The sequence below is a fragment of the Ambystoma mexicanum genome, chromosome 7q (genome assembly GCF_040938575.1).
Source record: "Ambystoma mexicanum isolate Mex_15411 chromosome 7q, UKY_AmexF1_1, whole genome shotgun sequence".
Lineage (NCBI taxonomy): Eukaryota > Metazoa > Chordata > Amphibia > Caudata > Ambystomatidae > Ambystoma > Ambystoma mexicanum.
Genome location: NC_090941.1, coordinates 967,616,762 through 967,633,990, shown reverse-complemented (window position 1 = coordinate 967,633,990; position 17,229 = coordinate 967,616,762).

The window sequence follows — 17,229 nt, the reverse complement described above, 5'->3', positions numbered from 1 at the left end:
TAAGATTGTTGTTTTTGTTCTCCCCTGTTCCCCTTCCCTTGCCTTGTCGCGCTCTGAAACACTTGTGTATGAGCACGATAGAAATAAAATATCAATATCAATATCAATAACTTTGCCTTTGGTTAGACCCATCTATAAATGTTGACAATTTACTGCTATCATCTTTGCATGAGAGCCCTTGTCGACAAAGCCAGAGCACCCCTTTATTTTTTGTCTTATTATTTTTTCATTTGTGATTTTGGTTGTTCATACCCAACCTTAAACACAATTCGAAATTCATTTTTAAGAATTACAATCAAGATAAAGCTAATCACTTTCAATCATTACAATTATAGTATTTATGATTCTCAATGATGAAACCAATCTCGACCTAAAATTGCAATAAAATAAAAATACAATAAAAATCATTAAGAACATTTCCAGTATTTCAGCCTAATTTCATTTGGAAGCTGTACCTATCTGATTACTTGGTTACCACCACCATATTCGAATTAGTCCTGCACACTGCAGAAGTTTGACCACTCCTATTGTTATTACAGTTTCCTACCCACTTGAGACACAGTGGCAGAGATTATCCACTACTACATAATCCGGATTATGTACCAGTTGACCCAACCGGAGCGTTCACTGGGTCTACAATTTAGGACATACCATCAAATTGTGTTCCCTAGTCTGCTTCACCTGCTGATTATCACATAGGCCACATCGACCTATGTCCCCCTCAACAGGCAACTTGTACAAACGAATTTCACCCAGATTCAGTCTGTACCTTAGAAACTGTTGACACCAATAACCTTTAGGGAACTTCTTTATATATGTTGTGATTTCCCCCAATGGATTATCAAGGGTACTCAAGCTTTTATACATTTTTGATGATCTCATTTTGGAAATTGTGAGCATCTTATCACAACAGAACGTTTTTTCACAGACACTGGATTCACAATGAGATCATCCACCGATCGGCCACAACTGCCCAGCACCTCGTTCACCCATTTCTCAAAATTCATCAGCAGCCCAGAAGTTGAGCACATCATACCCTCGGCAAGGTCATGATATAGAGACCCTTTCTGGGACACCAACAGCTTCCTATATAGCATCAAGATCCTCCACTCCAATGGGGAACCGAAAGACATTAGCCCCAACTTGTACCGTAGTGATACAATCGGCATACAATTAGGTAGACTCAAAGCTCGCTTACAAACCATAGATTGTATTCTGTCATAATTCAAAGATCTTGTTTAAGACCCCAGCACCATACCAAGCTAGAGCTTTGGTATCACCTACAATTTATAGTAATCCAGCAAAAACAAATTGAAAAATGATAAAGCTTTGAAATTATTTTCTTCATTTGGGTGGCTAGTTGTGTTGCCTTGGACATAATGCACAATGTTACAATGTCAACATTGTCACTTGAGTCTAAACCAAATCCTAAATAAATGAAGCCTTGAGAGGGTTCTATTTTAGAGTCCCAAATTAACCAACTGTAACCCATTCTTTTGTTTATGTTATGATGAAACCTGATGATGCTAGTTTTCTTCTTGTTCACGCTGAGTTTGTTTTTAAGGTAATACTGTCTACTTGGGTCAAGCTGTTTCTGTAGGTCATCCGGGGCTCTATCCAAAAGAATCAAGGCATCAGGGTAAGTGGCATATGGTACAGTCAGCATAGAAATTCTTGGGTGAGCAAAAAAAGATCTTGACAGAAATTCCCTCAGATCTGACTGTTAAAGATTGAACAGGCAGGAAGCCAAAATACAGCCCGGACAGAGTCCCCTTTAAGATGGGATACGCTCTGTCAGAGCAACCTGCCCTTTCAATCGCACATGTAGGAAGGTTGAATCATGTAGGTGGACCAAAATGGAGAGAAGAGCAGGGGGAATATGCCAATCCCTCAACGTAGCTTACGGTTTATACAGTCAAAACCTGGGAGTAATCAATTGCTGCAATGTATACTGGAAGATTGCCAACCTTCATACTATCCTCCTTCAGGCAATTTACCACAAAACTGTTCAAATCCATACCAGTCCCTCTTTAAAAGCCTGTCTGGTATTTCCGCAGACAGACAGTGGAGCTTGCCCAGTGCTCCAGCTCTCCCAATACCAAACTAGCGAAAATCTTACTTTCACAGTCAAGAACGGAGATAGGACGATGGTTAAGAAGGGCATTCCCATCTCTCTTCTTGTATATGGGCACAATGAAAGCTAGACTCCAAGATGTTGGTGTTACCCGTAATGATATTTTTTGTGAATAAAATGTACACAATCATTGCCCACAGCAGGGGGTCCTCCGTTACCACAACACTGGACAGCCCATTAGGGCCTGAGGCCTGTGCATTAGTGTCCTTCCTAATTCTGGCTGCAATTTATTCTACTGTTAGTGTCAACAACCATGAGATTTCTGGTTTAACGAAAAGGACAAGCAAGAAGTGTTTAAACCAGATTGCTCCTGGAATGGGGTCACTTAAAGTGAACTCCTGGCCAGTGTTCAATTTATTAATCACCTCCCAGAAGTTACCAGAGTCATTATTGGTTAAAATTTCCAGCATTTTCTCCCCTCCTTCTGAAATAAAAAAAACTGTATAGCTTTCCACCCCATTGTTAAATCTCTGCTTGAGCAATCAGGCCCATTCTTTATTGTTTGCAATAGACAGGCCCCGCCCTGCCAGATCTCTCAGAGCTCTTCTTAAGTATTTTTTCTTGTCCTGTATAACTGGGTAAAAGTGGTATGTTAATGGATGTGGTGCCACCCCATTGCAGATAGAGACTCTCCTAAATCGGTCGTCAAATGCTTGGAAACATTGAGGGGCCATCATCTCCCTCTTCTCCTCCACAGAAGTTGAGGCGAAAAAGGAACTGATATTTTTGTTGTAGTTAGCAATATTTCAACATACCTGGTGTGAGAGGTCAGAAACGTGAGGCAGAGAAGTTGGTAAAGGTTTTCATAAGATGCCATTTTATTCAATCAAAAAAGGTTTGATAAACACCTCAATGTCCCTACCCTGCAGAGAATTTCCCTGCCTTTCAAAATAAACTAAAGGAAACACTCTAACAAAAGGAATCTGTCCCTCCGACATGTACATGCAACAAACTCATAAATTGAATATATGGCAATTCAAATATAACAGAAATAACAGTAACTACTTTCTCCTGGGTAAGACCCCCTTCCCCAGATTAAAAGCAGGACTTTCAACAACAGTTCAAAATTAGGAATGTTCCATTCTACAACAACGCTCTGGTTATAATGTTGGTCTTGCTCCAACAGTCTCTCACTTGAACGTTGCAACAGTTCAAAAGAAATAACCCTTGTTTCTCCATTTGTAGTAAAGAGTTAAATACAACTTCTTAGGAAACAAAAACACTTCCACAATTCATCTTTAGCAAAACCTTTTGTCAGGATGATTTCATAGTGGTTCAAAAGAAATAACAACTCTTTGTCTCTCCACTTATGACAAAGAATTCAACACAACTTCTTTAAACCTTTTAACCACACCACAGTACTTCAATGACTTACCGGGTCAACACATCTGCCAGGTCTACCACTACAAGGCCCTTCCCTGGTATACTCACCTGCCAGGACTAACTACTAGAAGTACTTCTATGGTCATGTTTGCTTCATGCAACTTTGTAAAGTCTTTTGACTTACAACTACATCAGTATTGACTACTTCTTTTGGGAAGACAAGAACCACATTGGTGCTGTTTGTTCCTCATCTGTGATTGCCACATGCAATGCAGGTTGTTCACCTCTCCTTCTGAATGTTTTCTATCAAAAGGGCTGCTCTCCTGCCACTCTTGTGTTCCCACTCTTACATCAACCAAATGCTGAAAACGTCTTTCTCTCAAACCTGCTCTTCTTGGGCTTAGCCAATGCGAGTTTGGTTCTTTTCCAACTATTGCCTCATTCTCATTTTGGCCGTAAGGTTCACAATCAGCTTGCTTCTTTATTGCCCTCTCTTGGCATTGGAACTACTGACCCATATTAGCTTGCTTTAGTATGGCCCTCTTTTGACTTTGGCACTACTTGTTTTGTGTTAACTGATTTTAGTATTGTCCTTTCTTGGCTTTGGCAATTAGTCAGCCCTTTATAATGATAACTACAATTTTCTTGTCTACTCCCACGGTTCTTAATCTGCCACTTTAGCTTTATGGTATCAGTTTGGTTTGTAAAGTTAGTATGATTCACCACCTTTAAGCATTTAAGGTTTTTCCCAACTGACGCCTAAATCCAACTTGACATTTTGAGTAAATTGTGTGGGCGGATAGATATTTTTCCAAGTCATGGATGACTAAGATGGAAAAAACCTTTGCGGCTGCATCTGTCAAGGATATGGGACGATAATTCTAAGGTAAACTGGAATCACCCTTTTTATAAAGCTGTATAAGAATGGAAGTGACCCAAGATGTTGGAATAAGACCCTTTTGAAGAATGCTGTCAAATTTAATTTTTAGGATTTTACTCCAAAATATAGGGTGTGATCTATATACACAGCTTGGAATACCATCGGGACCCGGGGCACGGGAATTAGAGATTACTTAATGGCCCACATTATATCATTCGTGGACCAAACAAAATGATTGGATGAAAGAACCGGAACTATGTCATCATTTATGTTATTAAAGCGGGCCGGTATTATATATTTCTCCTTAACGTAAGATATCCATGTTTCTGCTTTTATTTCACACTTGTGAAATCTGTCTGGTACATTTCCCTTTTTCAGGGCAGACCAAATGTTGCGTGAATTGCGGCAACAAATTGCTTTAATCATTTTACAGTTTTGCTCATTATATTGTTCCAAATGGACACCTTTAATTTTGAATTCATAGTCACGAATAATGCGCTTCTTTTTTAGTATGTATTGCAAGACCGGTAAATTCCTTGTTGCTAATCTTCTAATGTCACGGTTTTTAGATATTTTTAACATTTTGATGTTAAAATTGAATCTATATTTGTGAATAGGCACGGAAAGAGGTATTTTGGCTCTGTAATGATTAAGAGCATCTTCGATGCAATCCTTGATAATAAAATTCACGTAGTTAATAGAATATGAGTTTATAGACTCCCAGTTAGTCAAGCTTTTAAGCCGATTTTGTACTTGCTCTGCTAGCTTCCTACATAAAGTGGGATTCCATCTTAAAGAAATGTTATCCCTTTTGGTTTCAATCGGAAGTAGAAAGATGTTAGAGTGCCATTGATCAATATCAAGTGAAGTGGTAAGAGCAATTGGGGCATGATCACTATAGATAATTTCCGCAATTTTAGCCAAATCAGTTCTGGATAACAGTGAATCAGAGACACAAAAGAAATCAATTACAAAACCAATTTTACCTCTTCTCCAGGTGTGTACATTCGAAGACTGACTAAATTTGATGAATGACATACCCCAATTCTCAAAATAATCTCGAAAGTCTGCCCCTCTTTGCCAACTATTTGAATTGGATTGCTTACGCGCAAGATCGTTTAAAAGCTGTCCATTGCATTGTGAATTCAAATCCCCACCTACAATAAAGTTATAATTGGAGTACATGGTTAAAGCTTGATCAAAACAACAATCTAGATCATCAAAGATATCAAGAATCGAATATATTTTGAGGGATTATAGTACACATTGATTATTAGGATTGCGTTTGTCTCACATTTATTGAGGCATAAGAATATTGCTAAAACATGAATTCTCCGCCTTTAATGTCTTATCATCAGTTCTGTATTCAAAACTATTGTTTGTGACTTGTGGGTAGGCATTCCTGGGTCACATAACAGTGAACTCGCTGGGTGCTGCATATGCGTCCGTTCGCTTTGCTGCCTCTGAACCTTCTGCTTCTTCCACTTCACTCTACGCAGTGAAATGCTTTCTCTTCACTTCCTGTGCCCGCTCTGTTTGGAAAAGGAGCTTCTCTCACTCCACAAACACTCTGCTGCTCACTTGCCTCCATAGCATGAATTACACAGTAGAACGCTTTTTAAATTCATGCTTTCCACCACACAACCTCTGCATTCAGAGTACATCAAAAGTGGGAAAGCTATCCACTGCAACACTTCCCGCTGCGCAACCTCTGCATACAAAGACTTTAAGATTGGAGACTCGCTAAGGACCGACATCCGCTCTGCCAATATCGGTGGCTCCGGCATCTCTGCTTTTCAGCTTCCTCTGCTGCAGAGTCACTGCAGACACTCCACCATCTACTAATCCTCCCTTTGGCCTGCACCTGAGGGGGCCCTTTATACTTACCAGACCCTCTCAGGTGTGGGTCATTAGGATCACTAGACTGCACCTTGCAGTCCAGTGCCTCCACGTCCCCAATGTTCAAATTACCCTTTTCTTCCACAGCTTCAATTTTACAGTAGACCATTAAGATTGTAGGGCCTCTGGGATAATTATTAAAGGTGTTTTTCCAATCCTCCTGACATGATCCCCCATCATGTGATGCTCCCGCAGAACACCACCCCCAGGGTTAACATCAGGAAGTGTCTGCCTTTCAATGGCCACATGAGAAGGTCCCCAGTGCGCAGGTTTTCTGGGGGAATCATCTATGATTCATCTCATACCCTTCCCCTAATGTCACTGGTTTTGACAGCCTCTATTGGAAATCATGATAGGTAATCAAAATGGTCTTGTTCCTTCCCTTTACAATGTTCATTGGTAAAACAATAGGGCTGTAAATCTAAAAACCAGTGCATAACTCTAGCGTTGGTATCTTTCCTCAGACTCAACCATTTCAGGGGCGCATGATCAGTGACTATTCTAAACTTCTGACCCGCCAGATAGTATTTCATGTAGGTTATGCCCCATTTGATAGCTAGGGCTTTGAGTTCTAGAGTAGCATAATTCTTCTCTCTTGGAAATAGTTTTCTGCTAATGTAGAGAATAGGATGTTCAATACCATCAAGATTTTGTGATAATACAGCTCCAAGACCAGTATGCGATGCATCGGTCTGTAGGATAAACAGTCTATTGAAGTCTGCCACCATCAAGATGGGTTCACTACATAGGATCTTTTTAATCTGTCAATACACAATTGGTCTTCTTGATGCCATTAACGTTTTTGGGGTTATGCATTCCTAAGTGTATCTGTAAGAATAGAGGTGATAAAAGAGAAATTTGGGATGAACCATTGATAGTAACCTGCAACGTCCATGAAGACTTGTAGTTATTTCTTAGTTTTGGGAAGTTAGGTCTATTTAACAGCTTTAACCATTTCAGTCTGAGGCCAAACTAGTCCCTTGCCTACAGACAAACCAAAATATTTTTCTCCAATCTAGCAAGATGACATTTCCTTGGGATAGCAGTTAGTCGCACTTTCCATAGGCCCTGTGTGATCTGAAACAAGTGGGACGTATATTCGGGCTAAGTTTTACCATGGATGATAATGTCACAAATGTAGGTGCCACAGAATGAAGAATAAGGTCCCAAAACCAGGTCCATTAGTCTTTGAAAGGTAGTGGGGGCCCCCTGCAACCTGAAAGGTAAAACCTTAAATTGAAATAACCCTATTGTAGTGGAAAAGGCTGTATTGGGTTTATCTACAGGGTTGGCTGGTACCTGACAATAACCTTTCATTGGGTCAATTGTAGAAAGATATGCTGCATCCCCTACCCTGTCAATCAAGTAATCTATTCTGGGCATCGGGTAGCTATCAAACTGTGATAACTCATTGACTTTCCTAAATGCAAAATCTCTAGGAATTATCAGGTGTAGCAACTGGTATAATAGGAGAGGACCAAGGACTTTGTAAGGGTTAAATAATATGGACTCTTATCATAGCCTATATCTCATCTTGAAAAATGTGTTTCCTACTCTCAGGGATTCTGTAAGGTTTTTGATTAACCAGACCTTCCAGGATTTTGCGGCATGAAATGGCAAATTTTGCGGCACAAACCTTTATTTATTGCGGCATTTTTGCGGAACATTTTGTATTAACTGGAGGGTGTTAGATTGCCACATTGCAGGAAATAGGCAAAGTGCAAGGCTACAAGAGAGCCAGGGTATCATTACTATGCATCTTTTGTATTAATTTAATAGGAAGAGTCACAGATGTCTCCGGCTTGGCAGAACAGTGTTTGATTTGGCTACATTTCTGGTTTAATGTTCATGCCTATTTAATAGTATTAACTAAATCTCAGATTTCTGGCCCACCGCATCACTGCTTCCTCTGCTCTCTTGTGCAGCGCTTGCTCCTCTGACCCACTGCTATCCCTCGGCTTTCTTGCCTATCACTTCACATCTCACCCATCACTCTCCCTCCCTCTCTCTCTCTCTCTCTCTCTCTCATAATGTAACCATTTTTAAAAATAAATTAAATGTAGATTTTGACCCAGTTCCTCAAATAATGGGGCATTTAAAAAATGAACGGAGGATATGCTATTTTTAGACAACCCATTTTTGGAAATGAGCAGGTCACCTTATTCTCAAAGGTGACCGGCGCATTTCCACTAGCTTGAGCTGTAGCGCAAATTGTGCGCTGGCCAGCTGCCTTGAAAGGTGTTCTGGGTTGTTTGACCAAAGTGTAATTATTTGCGGCGGAATTGACCATAGTCAATTTTGCTGCAAATTGATTTGCACTTCAGCCAAACAACCCAAAATGTACCTTTCACCACCACCCCAACCCCTCCCCTACTTAACTGCTTGGTCGCTGCCGCTTCCCCTGCAACCATGCGGTGCCAGATCCGTCCCTCTAACGCGGGTCGGATCCAACTCTGCAGGGTCCCTTTTTCGTTATTTTCTTTTTTTTATGTCGCCGCCTCCAATTTTGAGGAAAAAGGGGAAAACACTTCTGCAACTACCCTAGAGCAAAAATACTGAACATGGGGAGCGGGTGACATCCCCGCAACACATGTTCAGTATTTATAAAAATCGATCGAATAGTACTGGATGAAATTGGTCAAATTGTAACATTCGATAGATTTTTGTAATCAAAATGGGCAGAACTTTGGATAGAATAGCTCTCCCGATAGTGTTCTGCAAGCTCCCAGCACCTTTCACAGGGACAGGCACTCCAGGTGCCTGCGACTGTAAAATGCGACCTAAAGAATGTATTTTTATCCTGTTTGAGGAACAGAAATGCAAGCGACTCAGCAGCGGTTCATACCTTAAAAGAAATGCATGACAGGGTCAGGAAACACCCTGTCATGCAGTGGCAGCCCCACATCCCGTGCGCGTAGGGTTGCCTACAATTTCTGCACATTTAAAAGTGCATCTTGCTTGGTAATGAGGGATGCGCTTTTAAATTGACAGAAACGCCACTTTATTTGATGTAGGAGGTGAAAAAGGCCATCTGAACGGGCGCGCAAATATAAAATGTGCCCATTCATGTGTCCCTTGTGAATTGGGCTGCACTTTTTTGGGGCACAAGTGATCTCATTTCTTGTGTAAAAAAAAAAAAAGTTGAGAACCTGGCACCCTGAGTATTATTTTTTTTAAGACAGTAATTTTTGCAGATTACTTAAAAAAAAATGTAAAATAAAAAAATTATTTAAAGATGCTGTTTTTGCACAAAACGGCCGTTTTTCTGGCATTTTGTGCAAAACGGCCGTTTTCGCGGCATTTTGCGGGATCGCAAAATCGCTATAAGCTGGAGGGTCTGATTAACAACTTTCAGTGAAGGAGTACAGATATGATGTTAAACCCCTTTCACTCTCCCTGGTTGAGCTCTAAATATATCAGGTAACTGTTTTTAGAGGTCTATCAGATCTAGTTTGTGATTCAGTGGTAAATCAGAAGAAATTAACTTATTGGTATCACTTTGTTCAGACAACAGGCTTGTTAACATGACTGAAGTATTTTTCAGAGGGTCTTCTTTCCATTGTTCACGTAAATTAAAGAACTTATAATTGTAGGGTCCCATCTGTTCTAGGATTTCATATGGTCCATGCCACCTACAAAGCATTTTATTTTCTGAGGATGGAAGTAGAACAAATACCTTTTAACCTTCAGAAAAAGATAACATCACAGCTTCTTGTTGTAATATTCCTTTTGATGCTCTTAAATTCGAGTCAAATTAGTTTGGACTATATTTTGAACTGCTGCCGTATGTTCTTTCAATCTTTGTACAGTTTTGGATAATGGTACAGTAGCTCTCTCTCTTTCTTCCCAGGTTTCACATAATATATCTAATACATCTCGTGGTTCTCTCCTGTAAAATAATTCAAAAGGGGAAACTCCTGTGGATGACTAAGGAGTCCTTCTGATGGCAAACAGTGCCCACGGTCTCATAATGTCCCAATTGTTTCCATCTGCTTATACTAATTTCTTTAAGATGTGCTTTATAGATTGAGTAAGTCTCTCCACTAATCCATCCATTTGAGGATGGTAAATGGAGGTGTGTTAAGTTTTAATTTGAAGAATTTCCTTAACTTTAGTCATAAGCTTACTCATAAAGGTGGACACTTGGTCCATCAACATTTCTTTTGGAGACCCTATTCATGAACAAAACAGCAGTAAATGCTTCAAGGTCTGTTATGAGGTACTATTTCATAATGGAAAGGCCTCAGGGTAATGGGTTGCATAGTCCAAAATAACTAATTATATATGTATTACCTACTTTGAGGTTTCCAGAGGTCTTACTATATCCATCCCTATCCTTGAAAAGAGAATGTCTATAATAGGCAAAGCTTGTAGGGGAATTGGAGGAGGAATTTTAGTACCGGTTTTCTGACACACGGCACATGTGTTGCCAAAATTCTTTATATCAGCATACATTCCTGACCAATGGAATCTATTCACAATTTGGGCTTGGATTTGTGCAATTCCTAAATGCCCTCCTGTTAGCAAGGAATGAGCCATATCCAACAGAACATTTTCATGGCTCTTAGGGGTGACAATTTGTGACCTAGCTGTACCTGCTGGTCCCATGTCTCCACTATATAGTAATCTGGATCTGAGAAAAAGAAAATGGTCTGGTCTTTTTCCTTACTTCCTCTTTGGACATCACCTGAAGAAAGGGTTCAGCTAACAGAGGTTCATTCCTTTGTGGAAAAGTCAAGCCGGGAATAACTTCTTCTTCCTTGACACTGGATTTGACAAAAGGTTCTATATCTGCTTCACCAAAACTTCCTCTTTCAGTTTGATCACTATTTTTAACTTCTTTTGGTTTTCGAAATAGAGTTTTTATTTTCCAATATCCCTCGAGCTATTCTTTCTCTAGCTTTAACTTGGTATTTTTTCTTCCCATTATTTTTCACTAATGTTTTGATTTCCCCTCTATAGTCAGGATCAATGACCCCAGCCAATACATCTAAGCCATAGCTCCATTACTTAACTGTCTGTTCTAACTTTATATTAATATTCTATAGCTCTCCACCCTGCGCAGCACCCTCATCTTCTTGGTGGTCCCAACAACTTTAGTGCTCCCTGGATGATACCTCTCCAGTTTTCACTAAACCAGCATGCTATCACTAAGCACAGTCCTTACCCAGGTCCCTTCCATGGCGAGAAGGGGCCCACAGCAGAGTCAATAGGTGTGAGTCCAATGAGGTATTTGTTCCACAAGAGACTAACTTTGGCTTTTCAATATTCAAGACTTTGTTGTGACCTTGAGCTCTCCATGCATCATAATCTAGTGCATCACAACTGCTTTGGGGGCGCTCTGTCAGTTCATCAGTGGCTTTGGTTGTTTAGGAACAGAGGGTCTCCATGTTAGAAGCAGCCAATGGTGTTATGCAAATCTGCTCTGTCAATGTGAGCCCATATCACCTCTTGGTGGCTTATTACCCCTTTCATTCATCAATTGAGTGTTATTCGACTTATTGCTTACTAAGGCAAATATAGGATCTGATTGTGTTCCTAAATATAATTGGACATCAGTAAGCTTCTCGCAATTGGAACCAACATCTCTAGGTTCCACCAACTTGTGGATTACTGGTGCAAACTCAGTTACTGATCCGAGATTTAGGACAGCCGTTGTTTGTGACAAGGGAGCCCAAGGGCCGAGAATGAGATTTGACAGTTAGTATGACCCTGTCAGCTTGTAAATGACTATGGTCCACTCTGCCAGTTTTCTCTGCTCTTCCTGTACCAAACTGATGTTGGCAGCCCTGTCCACATTTGCCTGGTCAGCATCTTCTTCTGTTAGATATCAAGAAGAAACTTCCTTGAGCTTGACCTGCTAGCTTTTTTTTCCCTTTTTCCTGGTCGTGCGGGTTGTCTTACTTGCCATGCCACCAGTTACAGACTTCACAACTACTTGAGATTCTATCAGGGTGTTTGTTGTAGATTAGGCCACAGTCTGGGAGCCTGTTGAACTTTCCTCCACACCTCCACAGCATCCAAGAGATCTGTTATCGAGTTGTGCATCATTTCCAGGTTGATTTTCACATTGCTGAGTTGGAGGGTGTGCGTTGCCAATTCTAGGCAGATGTTATCATACAGAAAGGAAGGAGAACGCGAAACCATATTTAGTGCTGATATTTCTGGGGCTGTGAGCCTAAGCTGATTATCCACTTCTCTGAGAGCGTGATGTTACTGCTGCTGTGAAGCAGGAGCACTAGTCACCATGTCCTCCTATTGTGAGCTACTAATTGTCACTAATGTCGGTTATATCCTCTTCTTCGGACGAAATATCCAATTCTCCCCCTTCCCCCAACTCCTCACCTTCCACTCTCTTCTTGATCTTTCCTTCCTTACGTCTTGGAGGCTTCTCTTTTTTCTGGTGTAGATAAGGACGCCCTTGATAGGATTCCACTGTGCCACTAAAATAGGGGCAATGGGGGTTATCCCACCGGGAACGCCTCACAGGGGGAAAAAGCCAGAAGGCACAAAAACCCTTAGAAGATGTCTTTCTGGTGGATGATCGCAGAAGGCAAGTGCGCAGAAGGACGATTTGAAAAGGAGGAACAAATCAGGTAAACAGGTACGGGTCTGGTAGGCAGAAGATCCAACAAGGTACAAGGGATTAGCACAGGCAGTCCGGTAAACAGGCACAGGTCTGGTAGGCAGAAGATCCAACAAGGTACAAGGGATAAGCACAGGCAGTCCGGTAAACAGGCACGGGTCTGGTAGGCAGAAGATCCAACAAGGTACAAGGGATAAGCACAGGCAGTCCGGTAAACAGGCACGGGTCTAGTAGGAGCAGAATAGGTAGATGGAAGAAACAGGGAAGGAAGGAAAAGGGAAGGGAAAAGAACGAAGCAAGCAGGGGAAATGGGGAAGAAGGCGGAGATAAGGAAAAAGAACAAAACACTGCGCATGGCAGGGATGCCAAAGGGAGGAAAAACTCCGGTACAGGAACAGCGAAAACGAGGAGCAGGAAGGCAGGATAACACCAGTAGCGGCAGCAACACAGGAGGGAACCCGGAAAAGTTGAAACGCGTATGTGACCCGGAAGTGGAGTACTGTATACCTATGGGTCACGATCGCTTGCAACGACTAGAGAGGTGCGGGGAGAAGACGTGAATTGAAACGCTACGGCAGACTAAAACGCCAGCGATTCCACACTCGCCATCCCTGCCACAGCATGACACTAATGCTGTTTAAATATTCTGTTAGCAATGAAGGAAAGTCATCAAGGTCAATTGGAGAATTCAAGATCTCTGTTCTGTCTGTACATGATAAATTGTTAGTTACTAAGCGAACAGGAGAGCCAATTCCAAAAGATTCTGATCGCTGATGAAGTTTGTACAAGAGTCTTCGATTTCCCATGTCCTTGCCAGCGCATGAGGCTCAAAGTCTGTGCTTGTTGATTTACTGCATTTCACATAGTAGTCAGATATGGCTTTCTTGCTACCCTCGATAGCTGGGATCGGTGGGTTAGTGAGATAGTTTCTCACAGCTCCCTTGACTGTTAAGGGCCTTGATTTCTTGGTGTTATTCGGATGCTGAAGTAGTGCTGGCCTTTCTAGGTCTCTATCCCCTCTAGTCCTCGCAGTTGTATTAACTTGTAGTGTAATTCCAGATGTCGGCTCCTCTGTAGAACACATAGCTTGGTAGCCATCACTCAAACTCACACTGTCGTTGCCACTTTGCTGCAAAAGCTCTGATTACCTTAATTAATTAATTAATTGGGCTGCAATTTGAAGTCGGAGTGTTCTTGATGTGCATTACAGACAAAAGCATCTTCTTGCTTCTCGCCCCATTTGTTCCGATTGCACTTCCATGTACTGCCACTGAGCCATTAGACACAGTGGCCTTCAATGGTGCCCCAGGGACTTGCAAAAGCGCTGACTGAACGTGTTAGGGAAAGGCACTGCTCGGAGCCTTCTCCTTCATGTTGTGTAATCAGTAGCGCTTCTAGGGGTACCACAGTATTCATTGCCATCTGGCAATCCGGAACAGGGGATGAGGGTTAAAAATGCACGACCTCGGCCCCTGCCATACAATAGCTGATAGTTGAAGCCGTGGTAGTGCAAAGTTCCCGGGCCTGCCCAATAGAGACATAAATGAGTTTGCGATCGGCTGTTGTGATGGTATTTGTAGCACATTGGGCAGCATTCGGAGCTGCCCCCTCAGCTTTTCCCTTGAGACCTTTACTCAAATGTGACCTGGTTCTCGTTTCTGGGGCAAGCTTCGGCTAATTGCAGTTCCTCCAATATTCTGCTATGACCTGAGCCGCTGACTGGTGGCACAGTTGTTGAAGTGATGATTTGCACTTGTAAAAAAAAAGCTGAGCAATCAATTTCACAACCCCCTCATGACAGTGAATCGCTGATCCTTGATATCACCTCCTCAACTCCCATACCTTCTTCCTCTGTAATGGGGTTGCTTCTCAAGTTGACGTTTTTTGACATATTTGTACAGTTAAAGTCGATACGATGTTACTGACAGTCACAATCACGTAAGTTCAAAAAAGTTTCAAGTAAATTAAACGTGGGCAATGACTCACTGTACGGGAGGGGCCTCCCCCTCCTAAGACCGACACCACACTTGTACGCGATTCGCGCAGCAAAGTCGTTTTTGAATGCCGGGTAGTGGTAGGGGGCCGGCTCCAATCCCATTCACGAGCCACTGTAGTTAAAAGGTTTAAGCACTTTCCTTAATTCCTCGGCCAGCGCCCTTCCTTCGCTGTGGACAGTTAAAGCTCTCCTGAGGGCCTGCTGAGGTGCCAGAACATGAGCAACGTAGACAGCACCACACACCACCAGCACACTTGTCCACACTTGGCACGCAAAGTGTTTCTTTTAGTTCTGGATCGTGGTAGAGGGCGGCTCCAATCCCAGTCACGAGCCACTGTAGTTAATTCCACCGCCAACGCCCTTCCTTCACTGTGGATGGTAAACGCTCTCCTGAGCGCCTGCAAAACTAGCAGAACTTGAGCAACATAGAGACTGGCAAACACCAACACCACACTTGTCCACACTTCACATGCACTTTGCGTGTCAACGTGATTTGTTAATGCTGCGTAAGGGGTAAGGGACTGGCTCCAATCCCATTCTAGAGCCACTGTAGTTAAAGGTGTAAGCAACTTATTTCCACTGCCAACATCCTTCCTTTACTGCGGACGGTAAACGCTCTCCTGAGCGCCTGCTGAGCTCTGCAAACATGAGCAATGCAGAGACCGCCACACACAACACCACACTCATCCAGACTTTATTCTAAATTCGGTTTTCTCTGCATTTTCCCTTACATTTGTGGGCCAGTGGTGTTTTTATTAGTTGTGTGTATTTTTGTTAGTTAATTAGATATCCTATTTTTATCAAACCTTGCTTGAAACCTCTCTTGTTTGGTACCACCGTACTAATGTTGTTTGTGCTGCTCCTGCACAAGTTTACACCCCTCTGAACAGTATAGCCTGACCTCTGACCACAATACCAAAGAGGCAAAGGAGGTATACCTGTTGGGTTGTGCCTGTTTCACCTTTATGATTGGGATCACTACTGGATTAGTAGTGGTGGGGAGTAAGTATGATGTTTAGCCACTACTCATACCTGTGCACCTGTAGAGCAGCAGTCATGTCATCACAAATATCCTTTAAAAACAAAGACAGAAATGTTGTAATCTTGGTAATCACCTAGCCATCATGTCTTTATTCGATCAAACCTTATTCTAATAAATCAAGTGGTGTTTTATAAGAGCATCAGCAATCAGTGATACAGGGCCTCATTACGACCCAGGCGGTAAGTTACCGCCTGGGTCGTTCCCTTACCACCATGGTGTAAACTACGTTTACACCATGGTGGATGGCGGATTTACCGGCCCATTCCAAGGTGAGTGAGGCGGTAAATCCCCATTTTCCATTTTACCCTTCCCCATTCCCATTTTTGCCCCATAGGGCATAATGGGAGTGGGGAAGGCGCTAATTACGCCACCGTAAATTACGGTGGCGTAATTAGCACCATGATCCCTTAGCGCCATGGATTTTAACGCCTGCAAAAAGCAGGCGTTAAACTCACCATGGCGCAAAGGGACCTCGGAATCAGGCGTTAAGGGTCGGCGCCGTTTACGGCGCCGTTAACCCCTTAACGCCTGATTCGTAATGAGGCCCACAGTCTGATAGTGGAACTATGTAAAATTGCATGTTAGAGGAAGGCTCCCATTTGGTATTGTTGATTAATTATTTAGTGGGAGAAATTACTCACAGCTGTTGTTCACAGACATCTCAACTTGATCTAGGTGTATGTAGCCCTTCTAGTTCTGATTGTATGATTTCAGTTCTATTACTTGTTGTTTTGATTTATCCATTATAAAAGGTGAACTACAATGCCAATGAAATCAAAGAAACACAAAGGACTTTATGGACCCACCTCACTTGGATCAGTTGAAAGCTGTGTAATATGTTTTATGTTTATTGAATTTATATAGCGCTTTAAGCCAAAGCTCTTAGGAGAAGAGATATATGTTCACTGCATCTCCCATCAACTCCCGCAATAGAGGCATACATCATACTGAAGGACACAAACATAAATAAACAAGCATTGACAATGCCAACAGTTTGGGCTTTCGGTTAGGCATGGCAAAGCCATGTGTCAGCACTGCCATAATGGTATTAACTGCCAGGGTGAAAAATGGTGCGAGCACCTGAGCATCTAATAGCAGTGCCTGGAAAATGCCAAATAATTGCACACAAGCCAAAACTGTTGGAGTTGCCAATGCTTGCTTTTACCGACTTCACTGAATGACAGGCAGAGGGCTTATAAATCGAGTGGTTAAAGGCAGGCCTGGTTGAGATTTTTACTACACCAGTAGTGTGTTTACAACCCCAATTAAGTCATTAACTCTCAGAAGACTGCTTTGAAAAAACACTGGCAGGCGTTTTGTCGCGGTTTATTAAACAGTCACATTCAAGTCGGGGAGGTCTTTCTCCCAC